The sequence below is a fragment of the Sinohyriopsis cumingii genome, chromosome 2 (genome assembly GCF_028554795.1).
Source record: "Sinohyriopsis cumingii isolate HCF-2022 chromosome 2, ASM2855479v2, whole genome shotgun sequence".
NCBI lineage: Eukaryota > Metazoa > Mollusca > Bivalvia > Unionida > Unionidae > Sinohyriopsis > Sinohyriopsis cumingii.
In genome coordinates, this window is record NC_142962.1 from 91402718 (window position 1) to 91417018 (window position 14301).

The 14301-nt window shown below is 34.9% G+C and overlaps 1 protein-coding gene across 1 annotated transcript in view; it reads left to right on the top strand.

Annotated features, from left to right (window-relative positions):
• The first annotated feature begins 549 nt into the window (after nucleotides 1-549).
• LOC149805360 (disheveled-associated activator of morphogenesis 1-A-like) overlaps nucleotides 550-14301 on the top strand; it is a 137962-nt gene continuing 124210 nt past the window's right edge. Inside the window, exon 1 of the mRNA XM_089949675.1 lies at nucleotides 550-772. The gene's annotated coding sequence lies outside the window, so the exon portion shown is untranslated. The remainder of the gene's footprint in view (nucleotides 773-14301) is intronic.

Consider the following 14301-nt stretch of genomic DNA (forward strand, 5'->3'; position numbering starts at 1 on the left):
TCATAGCTGAAGGATTTATTACTCTTTAATTATTCACAGGTCATAAGGTACTTAGTTCTGGCAGCTAGGAGATTTAAATACGGCAAATTTAGCATGAAACTTCTAAAGCTGAACTATATTTTAATTAATTAAAACATGCACACATTTTTGTTGAGTTTTCATAATGGATTTAACTTGACACATTCTTGTCATTTTTACAGATTTTTTGGCAGTGTACTTTTGTTAGAGATGTAATTGATACATTGGTTATTTCATATAGAGTGACAATTAAATCATTATTCCTTCTTTTCAATCATGAAATAAACACAAGGCCAATTATATTAAATACATAACAGTTTTTCTTTTGACAAACATGTGAATGTTAGGGATAAGGACTGTTTGCTCTCTCCTACATAAATGAAGGTTATCTATTACATGAATGATATACTTGGGCCAACACTGTATTCAGTCGTGTGCACATCTTTTTTTACACACCTGTCTAACAATACACACAGTAGGACCAGACAAAACTGATTTACCTGTATGACCACTCAAGTGTTGCATCAAGTCTCTGCCTCTCCCAGAAGTGGATGGGCTTTAGGATTTATTGCCACACATGTTCAGTAGATTAGTAAGGTGACTGATGTACTTAATTATTTTGCCACCATTTGGAGCTCAGACTGTCAGGAATCTTAAAAATCATTGTAAACAGGATAAATAGTGCCAACAACTCTGCCCTGGATTTAGCAGTTTAGTGGAAGCTGTCTCAGTGGAGTGTTTGTAAGGATACTAGGTTGGATTTTATTTTCTACATGGTCGTTCAGTTCACTGGCCAGTACATCTTAAGTTTGCAAAATATTTACATCTGCATGTGTGGAAATATTGTATTGCTATTTATTCATTCACCTGTACATGGTTTTACTAATAAGATCATTATTGTTAGAATATTTGGAAGGTAGAACGTTGTCAGGTGTTCATTTTAGAAAAGAGTTGGGTCAGAGTTATTAATAAACTTTTTGATGTACTGTTCCATAGGTCACTGTAAGAAATTTTGAGTTGTGAAAACAGCTTTTTTCACTGTACTTTGCTGATAGCTGTAACTAGCTCATGAATGTAAAATACTGGGAAAATGATGGTTCAACTCTTGATATTTTTAGATAACATTAAATGTATGCATGTTAGTTTGTGTATCTCTCTCTCTCTCTCTCTCTCTCTCTCTCTCTCTCTCTCTCTCTCTCTATATATATATATATATATATATATATATATATATATATATATATATATATAATGTTATACATAGTACAGCACCTAATCTTTAGAAGCTCTAAACACTTTACTATATTTAGATGACAAATAATAACATACAATAACAAGGTTGCAAAAACAAATGAAATTACAAAACAAAAACATGCTGACAATAATTAGGGAAGTAAATATTGTCTTTTAAGTCTGTTTTTGAAGTCAGAATAGGTGAGTTTTAAGAGCATGTTTGAATGAGATCACAGTGTTCTTGTCTCTGTTATGTAGAGGTTTCAATAAGAAACGAAGTAGCAGGTGAAGTAGAAATAGTATGAGGAGGGTTGGTGGGAGAAAATATCTGGTGGTGGTCCTGGAGGTAACACCTGTTGCTGTGATGGTGGTTGGGTGATATGGGGGTGTTTTTGCTTCTTTAAGCTGAAATGGCATTTATATGTTGACTCAAGCTGTCATTCTGTCTTTCCAAGATGGAGAAATTTGAAATTTGTTCAATAATATATCTTTTTGATTTGTATTTTAGAATACAATGTATAAGATTTATATTGATAACACTGGTCAACAGTGAAATCATTACTGACTTGAAAAGGCCCTAATCTGTAGTATTTTGGTGTGCCGAACACGAATATAACCGTGAAAAATTTGTATTGGCTCTCGTTTTGAAGATATTCATATACCTCATTTTCTATGTTTCACTGTGTAAATTTCTCCAGTAGGACTGCAGCAACATCCGGAATAATGATGTAACATTGCATAATACCATCATGCTCACATCATCCACAGTTGATTGCATCATTTTCTGATGCAATGCAATACTAATGCCATGCGGCTGCTGAAGTAAGTTGACGTCAGCAGTGTACTATACATGTGTAGGCCTATTATACTAATGCCAGGCGGCTGCTGAAGCTGACGTAAGCAGTGTACTATATAAAGCCCAATCAGATAGGTTCAGCATTTAAAATATTTTAGACGTTGTGCGAGACAGTTCAAGCTACTGTTACATAAAACTTATTATTTTATCCATTTACGTACAATAAAGAACAGTAATGCCTCGAAAGTGTGTTAATACCGCGGACAATTTTTGCTATATTTGTGGGGAAGTGACATTTGCCAACCAGAAGAAAAGTATCAATTCTCAAGTGAAGAAGGCATATCATCTTTACTTCGGATGCAAGATTGGTGACCAAGACAAGCCTTGGGCTCCGCATATATGCTGTGCTACATGTACAACACAGCTTTCACAGTGGTTGAATTGCAAAAGGTCATCAATGCCGTTTGCAGTCCCAATGGTGTGGAGAGAGCCAAGCAACCACCTAAATGACTGTTACTTCTGCTTGGTTCCTCCTCTTTCCGGCGGAATAACGAAGCGAAAGAAGTCGAGAATAGTCTACCCAAACATTCCGTCTGCATTGAGACCAGTTCCACATGGTGAGAGACTTCCTATTCCAGAACCTCCAGCAGAATATTCTCTTGATTCATCTGACGAAGACAAAGGTGAGTCGACCTGTTCTTCTCCTGGTCCATCAGCATGCAGTGATCCAGATTTTCACTGTGGTGCATCATCAACCCCACACAGAATAACACAGGAAGAACTAAATGACCTGATTCGTGATTTGGACTTATCAAAGAACAAGGCAGAATTGCTAGGATCAAGACTCCAACAATGGAATCTTCTAGAAGAAGATGTCACAATTACTGCATATCGAAAGCGCCACCAGCAATTGGAGCCTTTCTTCAGAAAGGAAAGTAATCTGATATTCTGTTCCGATATTGAGGGCCTCATGAATGCTTTAAAAATCACTCATGACCCACAAGAATGGAGACTATTTGTGGACTCTTCGAAACTGAGTCTCAAGGCTGTGCTTTTGCACAATGGAAACATTCTTCCATCTATTCCAGTAGCGTATGCTGTCCACATGAAAGAGACATACGATAACTTAAGGCAGCTACTGAATTCCATTGAGTATAACAAGTACAGCTGGCACCTCTGTGGTGATTTGAAGGTAGTTGCCCTTTTAATGGGACTGCAGCAAGGATATACAAAATACATGTGTTTCTTATGCGAGTGGGATAGCCGAGCAAGGGAAATGCACTACATGAGGAAGGAATGGACTCACAGGCAGAATGTAGCCATTGGAGAGAAGAATATCCAACACCCAGCTCTGGTTGAGGCTCAGAAAATCTTGCTACCACCCCTTCACATCAAACTAGGTTTGATGAAGAACTTCGTGAAAGCCATTGACCGGACTTTGCCAGCATTCCGATACCTGCATGAAAAATTCCCTCGACTCAGCGAAGCAAAGATTAAAGAGGGAGTTTTTGTGGGTCCTCAGATTCGAGAGCTTTTCAAAGATGACCGGTTCAACAACTTGCTATAAGGTGACGCGAAACAAGCATGGAATGCTTTTCGCCTAGTTTCTACAAACTTCCTCGGAAATGTTAGGGCAGAAAACTATAAGGAACTAGTAGAAGACATGTTGATGAAGTATAAGAAACTTGGCTGCAATATGTCTCTAAAGATTCACTTCCTTCATTCCCATTTGGATTTCTTTCCTAGCAACTGTGGTATTGTTAGTGATGAACACGGCGAACGCTTTCATCAAGATATCGCAACAATGGAACAAAGATACCAGGGAAAATGGTCCACTACAATGCTGGCTGACTACTGCTGGACACTCCTCAGAGATGCTCCCGAACAGCTGTACAAGAGACAGGCGAAGAAATCTAAGATGTAGTCAATGACTTGATTTTTTATAGGTAGGCTATTACAGTTGACCTTTTACTATTGGAATGCATTTCGTTATGTAAACATTAATTTCTTGCAGATTACAAAAAAACTAGAGCCAATTTTGCAATTTGACTGTCATATTCGTGTTCAGCACATAAAAATTGATAAGAATTGACTAATTTTATTTCAGTAACATGACTTTTGTAAAAATTTGTTGTCCAGTGATAATTAATATCAAAGATTCTTTTTGCTACATGTATGTTTATATGGGTTCCATTAAATTATTATAGGGAATAATCAGATTTATTGATATTGATTCTGAACTACTGCAGTATGGTCTGAGTTCTTTGAATGAAATTAATATCTCTTAATTATTTAGATGATTGAAAAAAATACATAAAAGAGCATTAAGAAAAGAAGCACAGGAAAATTCAAGTTGCCAGTTAATAGAAAAATAAGGAAAATAAGCAAACTTAAGGTTTCAAAATATTATACAAACTATCATCAGAAGTATAAAAAAGTAAACTTAAGATGAGGTATTGTGGTGTGGGCAAAAGCCTGGGGCAGATGACACGGTGGGCTCACTTTATAGTAAGGTAATATGTTACCAATTACGAGTATATGGCAAGAGTCATTTTAAAAAGAACTGAAGAAAGTAGACTCGCTGTGAATCAATGTTTAATATATGTCACAATATGTGTGTTGTAGTTATGTTGTGTTGACACTCTGGTGTCAACATTTCGATGAAACTTGGAATATGGACTTGTATAACCAAAATCATGGATATATTCAGTAATGAACAAGATAATAATAATAATAATAATAATAATAATAATAATACTTTATATATAGAAAGTGACTCATTAGTCAAGAACTATTCTCCTTTTGAGGCTCTCTTAAGGAGAGTATAACAATGTTCATTTTATGAAAGATAGCATTAACTACTGTTTATTTTAATGTGTTTAGTATTAAAATACTAAATTCCATTATAATCTATTAGAAACATATACATATTCATGATATCTCTTCTTAAATACTGTAATATTTTCAGCAGATTTTACATGTAGTGGAAGCTTATTCCACAGGACTGTACCAGAGTATTGGAAGCTTTTCTTAAATTGCCCTGTTCTTGGTATTTGTTTCCATGTGATGTTGATCTCAAGTGGTAAATTGTTGAAAAAAGCCTGAATAAGTCCTGAAGATACTATGGTACAGCTTTATGTAGACATTTATATACAAGAACTGCTTTGTAAAAATCTACCCTTTCATAAATTGTGAACCATTTTAGTTCTGTAAATAATGCTTTTGAGGGATGACCAATAGACGCATCGAAAATTATGCGTGTTTCTGAAGTTTAAAAATCCTGTCAAGCTGAGATTTGGCACATTTTCTCCATACAGTTGAACAATAATCCATTGTTGGGAGAATATATGACTTGTGGTATAGATTGCGAGTACCCTGGTAGATAAATATTGATTTATTTTGCTGAATAGGACAATTTTGGATGACAATGTTTTACAAAGCTTGTCAATATGGTCATCCCATTGTAAATTATTATCTTCAGACACACCTACAAGCTTTTCATGTTTGACATTTTCTAATGGATGATTGTTTATTGTAAGAGATAGCTCAGCATTCCCTAATTTGTGTAGTTTATGTGTTGTCCCCAGAATCATACATTAAGGAAGAGGAGAGGGCCGAAAACTGAGCCTTGAGGGACCCCAGAATGAATAGTGCAAGTTTGAGAGCTAATATTGCCAATGCTTATTTGTTGAGACCATTGGTTCAGGCATGATCTGAAACAGTTTAAAAAGGATTGTCAAATCTGTAACAGTTAAGCTTTTGCAGCAGAATTCCATGATCATTGAGATCAAAGGCTTTCATGAAGTCAAGGAAAACAATCATACAACCATTTTTTTAATCCATTTCCTTCAGCCAAAGGTCTATTAATTTGATAAGTTCTGTTTGGCATGAGTGGTACTTTCTAAAGCCTGATTGAGCTTTATGAAATAGAAAGTAGGTTACAAAAAATTTATAGACCTGAATGGTTATTTGCTTATCAAATAATTTTGACAGTACATGTAGCATAGATATTGGTCTTGATTCCCTGGATCCCCCTTTTCTCCTTTCTTAAAGATAGGTGTAACTAATGATACTACTGAGTGAGGTGACCTTGCATCAGATTGGTTGACCATATTACCATGCTGGAAGCCATATTTTTGACCTAGTTTTGATCAAACATGACAGATTTGCTTATATCATTAAGATCATGGACAAGATTGATGTCGTTATCTTGCATCTGATTGGCTCAGCTTATTAACACTCCAATGTTCATATTTCTGATTTGACTTTGAATGCATGCTTACATCATCAGGGTCTTGGAAAAGCTTGATACACATATACTAATGCAATAATCTTGTCTCAAACTGGCAAACACTGTAAAAGTCTTAGTTTTACATTTCTTATCAAAACTTGAAATATGGGCTTGTAAGACCAAGATGTTGGATGGTTTCAGTAATGATTGAGATTAATGCATAATAATGAGGTAATATTGCATTTAATTGGCTGACCTTGTTAACACTCTTGAGGGCATATCTAATTTAATTTGGATCATACTTGAGAATGTGCTCACATCATAAAGATCTTGAATTGTTTCAGCAATGATTAAGATCCATGCATACTGGTGAAGTGATTTTGATTGAATAAGGTTGATGCCACTCTGGATTTTACAGTATATTCTTGGCGGAGCTGGCTGCCACTGTGTGTGTCATATTTCTGATTCAGTTTGATTGAGAATCTGCTGAAATTCGAGATCTTAGACGGAATTGGAAATAAGCAAGATCATCTGATATTAATGGTGTAATTGGCTGAGTTTGTTACTAATCTAGAGGAAGCCATAATTTTTATTTGATTTTGCTCTGACTTGGAATATATGCTTACATTTGGAGGATCATGGCCTGTTTCAGTATTGAGCATGATCTATGCATATTATTAAGGTAATCATTCATTTAATTACCTGAGCTTATTACCATTCTACAGGAAGCCATAATTCTGAACCAGGTAAATTGCTCAAAACTGGAATATAGACTTGCATCATGAAGATCTTAGACATTTTCACTTGTGTTATTAATATAATCTTGCTGCCCCTCTTGAAACCATATTTTTGATCTGATTTTGATCAAATTTCAAAGACCTGTGCGTATTAGTGATTTTGCATTGGGTATGGAAATTTTCTTACCACTCTCGAGGTCTCTGGCTTGGCCAATGTGGATATGTGAGAAAGCTTGCTGTTAGCTTCTCATGGGTTGGTGGTTCTTTCCTGGGTTCTTCCTACACCAGCCATGTATAGCCTATCTTGTGCTGAAAAATGGCGTTAAACCCTATAACAGCAATAACAACAACCACTCTGGAGACTGTATTTTTTATATGATTTTGGTCAAACTGGGTAAATAGGCTTTTGTCATGAAGTTCTTTGATGGAGCATGAGTGAAATTTATGAATATTAATGTTGTGACCATGCATCTGATTGGCTAAGCTTGTCAACAAATTTAGCAACTATATTTCTGATGAGATTTTGATCAAACTTGTTAAAATACAGTAGTCCTATATTAATCAAGATGTTGGAGAACTTTGATAATGAGCGAGAGCTGCACATATGAATGAGGTAGTAATGTATCTGATTGGCTGAGCTTGTTACTGTGCTGGAGTCGTAATTCCATCTGATTGTATTCCACCGTAACTTCTATTATCATTGTTGTAGACAGGTACTATAATTAGTAGGATTGTGCATATTGGAGATACTTTGCTTCAGATTTGCTGAGCTTCTTATCTCCCCAGATCTAAAAACAATATTTCTCGTTCATTTTCTATAAAACTAGGTTACCAGGTAATGGGTTTATATCATCAAGATCTTGGGTAGCTTTGTTCATGAGCAAGAGACTGTATATGACCTGTGCCTTTACCTGTAGAAAGACTTTTTCAGGATAGAGTAAAATGGGTAAAATCAATAGGTAAGTTTTGGGGACAGTTTACATAGGTAGTGTTCTTACAACATGAAATTAGTCTGCTTGGTTATTTAAACGGTCAACTTTTAAGGTATGCAAGCCATGTACATCACATTTTTTGTGTTGTGTGTTACAGTATGACTCTGTGTTTAGCATTTCACCTGTGACTGTACTTGAAATATTTTCTTCATGTTTTTTCAAGTTTTGCATCTACCAAATGGTTTTGATTTACCAACCATTTTTTTAATTATAGATTATCCTTACCTTTGCTTTGACTAAAATGTCAAATGTTTAGGGCTATGAAATGATATAACTGGTTTGTGTAAATAATAATAATAATAATAATAATAAAGATAATAATAATGACTTATTTAAAGAGGGTAACACAATTAGCTAAGAACTAATCTACCTTGAGGCCCTCATACAAATTTGTTTATTTTAGCTTCATCTCTGAAGCCACTGGATATATTGGGTTTGGAAGAAGGAAATAGAGTGGGCATTTCTGATCTCAAATTTAATTACTATTCCAGAGCAAAGTTCCAGAGTATTGGAAACTTTTTAAAAATAAATCCATATTTGGTTTGGGAAATTTATACTCATTAGTAGACATGGGTCTTTACTCAGTTATGCTCACCTGAATGTAACATTTGTTAGCTCTACTTGTTCATATTAATTTTGTATCTGGGTTGTGATATTAATGACTAATAAAGTGTAAACAGTATTCTATATCAAACTGTTATGGACAGTGCATGTTAGGTAGGAAATTATGCCAGAGGCATATCATGGGTAATTAGTACTGATGCCGAAAACAACTGGTGTCATAAAAAGGCACAGGTATGAATTTCCATGAATCAGAAATACTTCAGATTTAGATTCCAAGCATAAAACACCAAGTTTATGCATCTGTTGAGAACCCTCTGTATATATGTGATGGCAAAGCAGATTCTTTCCTGTTGGCATGTGTGTGATTTGGATTTTTAACATAGCTTTAACAATTTTTCAGTCATATCGCTATGATGTCTGCAGTGTGACAGCTTATAGTGATGTTTAGCACTGGGGCATCATGCCGCAGCCATGTAGCATGATTTCCCACCTAGTCACATTATCCTGATACCAGGTTTGACCAGTCCTAACACTGACCTCTTAATGCTGAGTGCAAAGTGAGGCAGCTGTTAGTACCATATTTGTAAGTCTTTGGTAAGACTTGGAAGGGGATCAAACCCACAATCTCCCATATCTGAGGCAAATGCTTTAACCACTAGGCCACCGGAGTGGTTGGCAGTAAGTGGGTATGTGTTATGCACCTGAAAATGTGGTACTTATGACTACATATGTCCCGAATTGGTCATAATGCTTGACAATTGAAATGCCTATTATCAGAAACAAAACATGTCTCTGTCTAGATAAGTTGGATCAACAGAAAAGGTCATTATTTGATGACATACCAAAGGAGAGGATTGAAATTAATCTGTTGGTCCAGAAATGTGTTATTTTTTATGGATGACACTCCTCTGCATTATTACATACGAAAAACCTTTGCTTTGCTCAATGCATCTTCAACAGAGAACTTCACTGAATCAATACATCTTCCACCAGGCACAGCAATCAATCAATGTGATCTTTACTATCTTATTAAACACTTATTGATGCCTTCTATTTTACCAGGTGACTTGAATGGCTGCAATACAGTGAGACAACGCCTATTGAACATATCTCTGGATCTTGGTGAGCCTCCACTGTCTTACTTTTAAATATATGACAACTGGCTACACTCCTTAAATGAACTTGCTGTGTATGGAAATGAAACTGTTGGCTCCTTGTGTACTGTTTTCCAACACGTTTTAGCCAGAGGATATCAGACAGGGCATTCCTGGTAAATGGCAAGGTGAGACTGTCAATGCAAAGTCAGGTCATCTGCTGGCAGTTTTCTCTCAGCTACTTCAGGCTGAAGAACAGTTTATGCATGTGGAGACCCTGATAGAATTGCTCTTCAAGCTTTCACCTTTCACAGCTGAGTGTGAATGGATCTTTCTTCCTCTATGAACCAGATTAAAAGCCCACTTTGCAGTTCTCTCAGATAGACATATCTAATAAGTTAGATGAGGATTGTTGCCACGGACCTAGTTGAACCGAATTTGAGTTGAAAGAAAGTGTGATGCTTTGGTTAAACAGAGGTCCTGGAACAAGGCACCTCACAAATAAAGCCAAGCACCAGAGTTCTCAGCCCAAAGCACAACCTTAAACAGACCAGTCTGAGGCTGAGGCTTATACAGACCAGTCTGAGGCTGAGGCTTATATAGACCAGTCTGAGGCTGAGGCTTATACAGACCAGTCTGAGGCAGTTGATGTAAACTTTCTGGAGGATGTTTGTGATAAAATTGTGGACAGTAAGGCCATAATAAAAGTAAAGCAGACTATAGCTTCTGATCAGTGTTCTCTTCAGTAATCATTGTAGACTGACATGTTTGTGACAGATTAACTTTTTTCAGATTTAGTTTTCTCCTTATTTTAATTACCAACACACTGACTCAAGAAAAAATAAAACTAATTACTTTAAGGTTTGCATAAACTTTATTGTTTTCTCACGTTTGTAGTCTCAGTATACCATTTAGAGCAACAAAAAAAGTTAAAATATCCAGTATATTTTACTTGTCAGTGATCCATACTGCATGCATTTAAATGGTGCAGCTTAATAAAATAAATATTTTAACAGTTTTGTCCACTATTCTTTTTAACTATGAAAATATGGACAAGTGGGTCTTTCATAGATACAAGTAATAAAATTAAATATTTTAACAGTTATGTCCACTATTCTTTTTAACTATGAAAATATGGACAAATGGACAAGTGGATCTTTCATACATACAAGTAAACTTTAATTTACTTGTCCTTGGACAAGTTGATTTTGACAAAATTTCTGCACCCTTGATATGTATTATTTATGTCTATGTTGTTCTTTGCATCAGTGTCAGGTTTTGTAAATAAATTAAAGTAGCCAGGTAAAAATATAAACTCATTGGGATGTAAATCTTGGAATCTATATGTGTACTGTTTTCAAGTATAATTCAGGTACAAATCTTATTTGGTCCAAATATTTCAAACTATCCTACCCATTCCTGCCAGTACATGTCATATGAGTTAACCTTAATCTGTATAAATGGTTAACAGTCATGGATAATGCTAATGGAAAACTATTACCTCTGAGTAATTATACAATTGATCATCTTAAAGGTGATGAAAAGTTATGTCATTTAGAGGTGATAATAATAATAATAATAATAATAATAATAATAACAATAGTAATACTATTAATAACTTTATTTAATGAGGGTCATTTGGTCAACAACAGATGATTTTCTCAGGTGATTATAAGGTAAGTTGGTCAGAGGTAATAATACTAATACTAATAATATTAATAATAATAATAATAATAATAATAATGACTTTATTTAATGAAGGTCATTTGGTCAACAACAGATGATTTTTACAGGTGATTGCAAGGTAAGTTGGTCAGAGGTAATAATAATAATAATAATAATAATAATAATATGAATGTCTTTATTCAATGAGGGTCATTTGGTCAACAACAGATGGTTTTCACAGGTGATTATAAGCTAAGTTGGTCAGAGGTAATAATAATACAATGCAATAATAATAATACTAATGATATGAATGTCTTTATTTAATGAGGGTCATTTGGTCAACAACAGATGGTTTTCACAGGTGATTAATATAAGCTAAGTTGGTCAGAGGTAATAACAATACAATGTAATAATAATAATAATAATAATAATAATAATATTATTATTATTATTATTATTATTATTATTATTATTATTATTATTATTATTATTGTCTTTATTTAATGAGGGTCATTTGGTCAACAACAGATGATTTTCTCAGATGATTATAAGGTAATTTGGTCAGATTTAATAAAAATAATACTACTAATATTAATAGCTTTACTTGAAAGAAGCACTTTATACTTGGTCAACAGACCAATCTACAACATTCTCCAGTTACATTGTACAAGTTGTGTCTTTTGACAGCAAGGCTACAGTATTAAAAACAGTATTAAAAACTAGATAATTGATCTACTACTACTATACAGTATATACTAGGCATTAAAGATTAGTAGTAACCACGCTGGTCACCTAGTGGTTAGAGCATCCTCCTCAGATGCAGAAGGTCATGGGTTAGTTCCCCAGTCGAGTCATACCAAAGACTTATGAAAATGATACTAACAGCTGCCTTGTTTGGCGCTCAGCATTAAGAGGTTAGTGTTAGGACTGGGTCGGCCTGGTGTCAGGATGATGTGACTGGGTGGGATATCATGCCACATGTTTGTGGCATGTTACTTATTTCTTTTGTGTGTGTGTCTGTGTGTGTGTGATTTATGACAATACTAAGTCTATCAACTATTTTCTATTTGAAAATATAATACATGCTTTCAAGAAAACTGGATTTTCTTTATTTTGATTTGAATTTCCATTCATTTTGTAAAGTCTTCTGTCAGCAGTTTATTTATTGTACAAAGTTACTTTTTGGGGTTACATGCACGAAACACCCATGGGACCTCAAAATGCACTTTTTGAGTTTATAAAACCCCAACACTGTCAGGTTGGCAGTTATACTCGTATCTTATTCTGATCCCTAAACCCCTTATCCATGTTGCTTACCACGACTTTCAGGGACCATGGGTGGCTGAGTGGTCTCAAGTGCCTACCTTTACTGATCAACACCTGTAACACTACCTGAATGGAGCTCAGACCACTGGTGATCTCGTGTACCACAGCTTGAAAACCTTTGATGTACATTTGCAAAGTTGTAAATTGTACCAAGCAGTACATAAGAGTAAAATAGACATCAATAGTTAGTCTTATATGTAGCCCTTTGTTTTATAATAATTAAGTAATGAAACATTTGATGCACTTTGATTTTAAAGTTTGCATTTAATTGTGTGGTCTTTGTAGAGTATTCTTGCTCAATGTTTGACAGTAGGTTAAAATTTCCATTCTATAATTTTTTTTCTATACATACATGCAGAAACTGTGCATTTAGATTTCATTTCACTGTGTTTGACAAGCATTTTCCTGACCGTTTTGTTATAGTACGAGTTTTTCTAATTTTATTACACTTGAATGTATTCATTAAAAGTTTTTATTTTATGTTTTATTACAGTTGAAAGTATGAATTTAAAGGTTTCACATTAAATTTTTTTTTTCAGTTGAAAGTATAAATTTAAAGGTTTCATTTTATGTTTGCACAATCAGGTCGGGTTTGGCCAATGTGGGTATGTGTGAAAGCTTGCCAGTAGCTTCTCGTGGGTCAGTGGTTCTTTCCGGGATTTTCCCAGGTTCTTCCTCCACCATTAATACTGGCCGCCATGTATAGCCTATCCTGTGCTGAAAAATGGCGTTAAACCCTACAACAACAACAACAACAACACTATCAGGTCACAGTTTACAAATCATCTTTCTTGTTATACAGAAGCAACAGTTTTGATTTGCTTTCAGAGGACATGGACCATTTCTGTATGACCCACAATAAAAGTGGGAGTGGCATATAGCCTCATCTGTATACTGTCTGTCCATTTTTCTGTCCATATGTCCATTATACTGTTGTTCTGTTTCACATTATCCATGATCGATTCTTCAGGCATTGTCACTTACAGGATCTTGTTCTTTAGTATTACTAGGTCCAACCTGGAAAAATATAAAATGTTTGTGCCAAAAGTAGTTCACTATGACCTACGTTGCATTCTGCATTGATGTTTACCTTGGCATGTCATAAAATTTAAAGTGCTTTCATGTGGCTTGATCTTACATTAAGCATCCATTTAGTATTATATAACATAAAATGTAGGTCACTGACCTATATTCAGATTCATTGGTGACTTTTTGTATGCATTTAGATCAACTTCTTATGCTGTTACTTTAAGAGTATACATCATTGTGTGGATGACTAAGTGGTGTACAACACTTTATCATTCCCAGCATACCACAAGTCACCAAGACCATATTTCAAGCTTCATTATCTTGTCTTTGCTGAGGTTTTTTGCAAACTCATGTGCACTGTTGACTCTACAGGTACAGTTATTGGTATATGTCATTTATTATTGAGCTGCAGTTGGGTAACTCCCAAAGTTGAGAGTGCTTTGTTTATATTACCACATTCACCTCTTCCATTACTTGCTAAAATTCAAATATATGATGCCTGGGTAATTGTTCTCTACAAGTCAAGCCGTACTATCAGCAGGGTTTTATGTTTATTATAAAAATAAGTGGATAAGTGACTGGCTGGAAATTTCTTAGAAATTATAACATTTGGTCT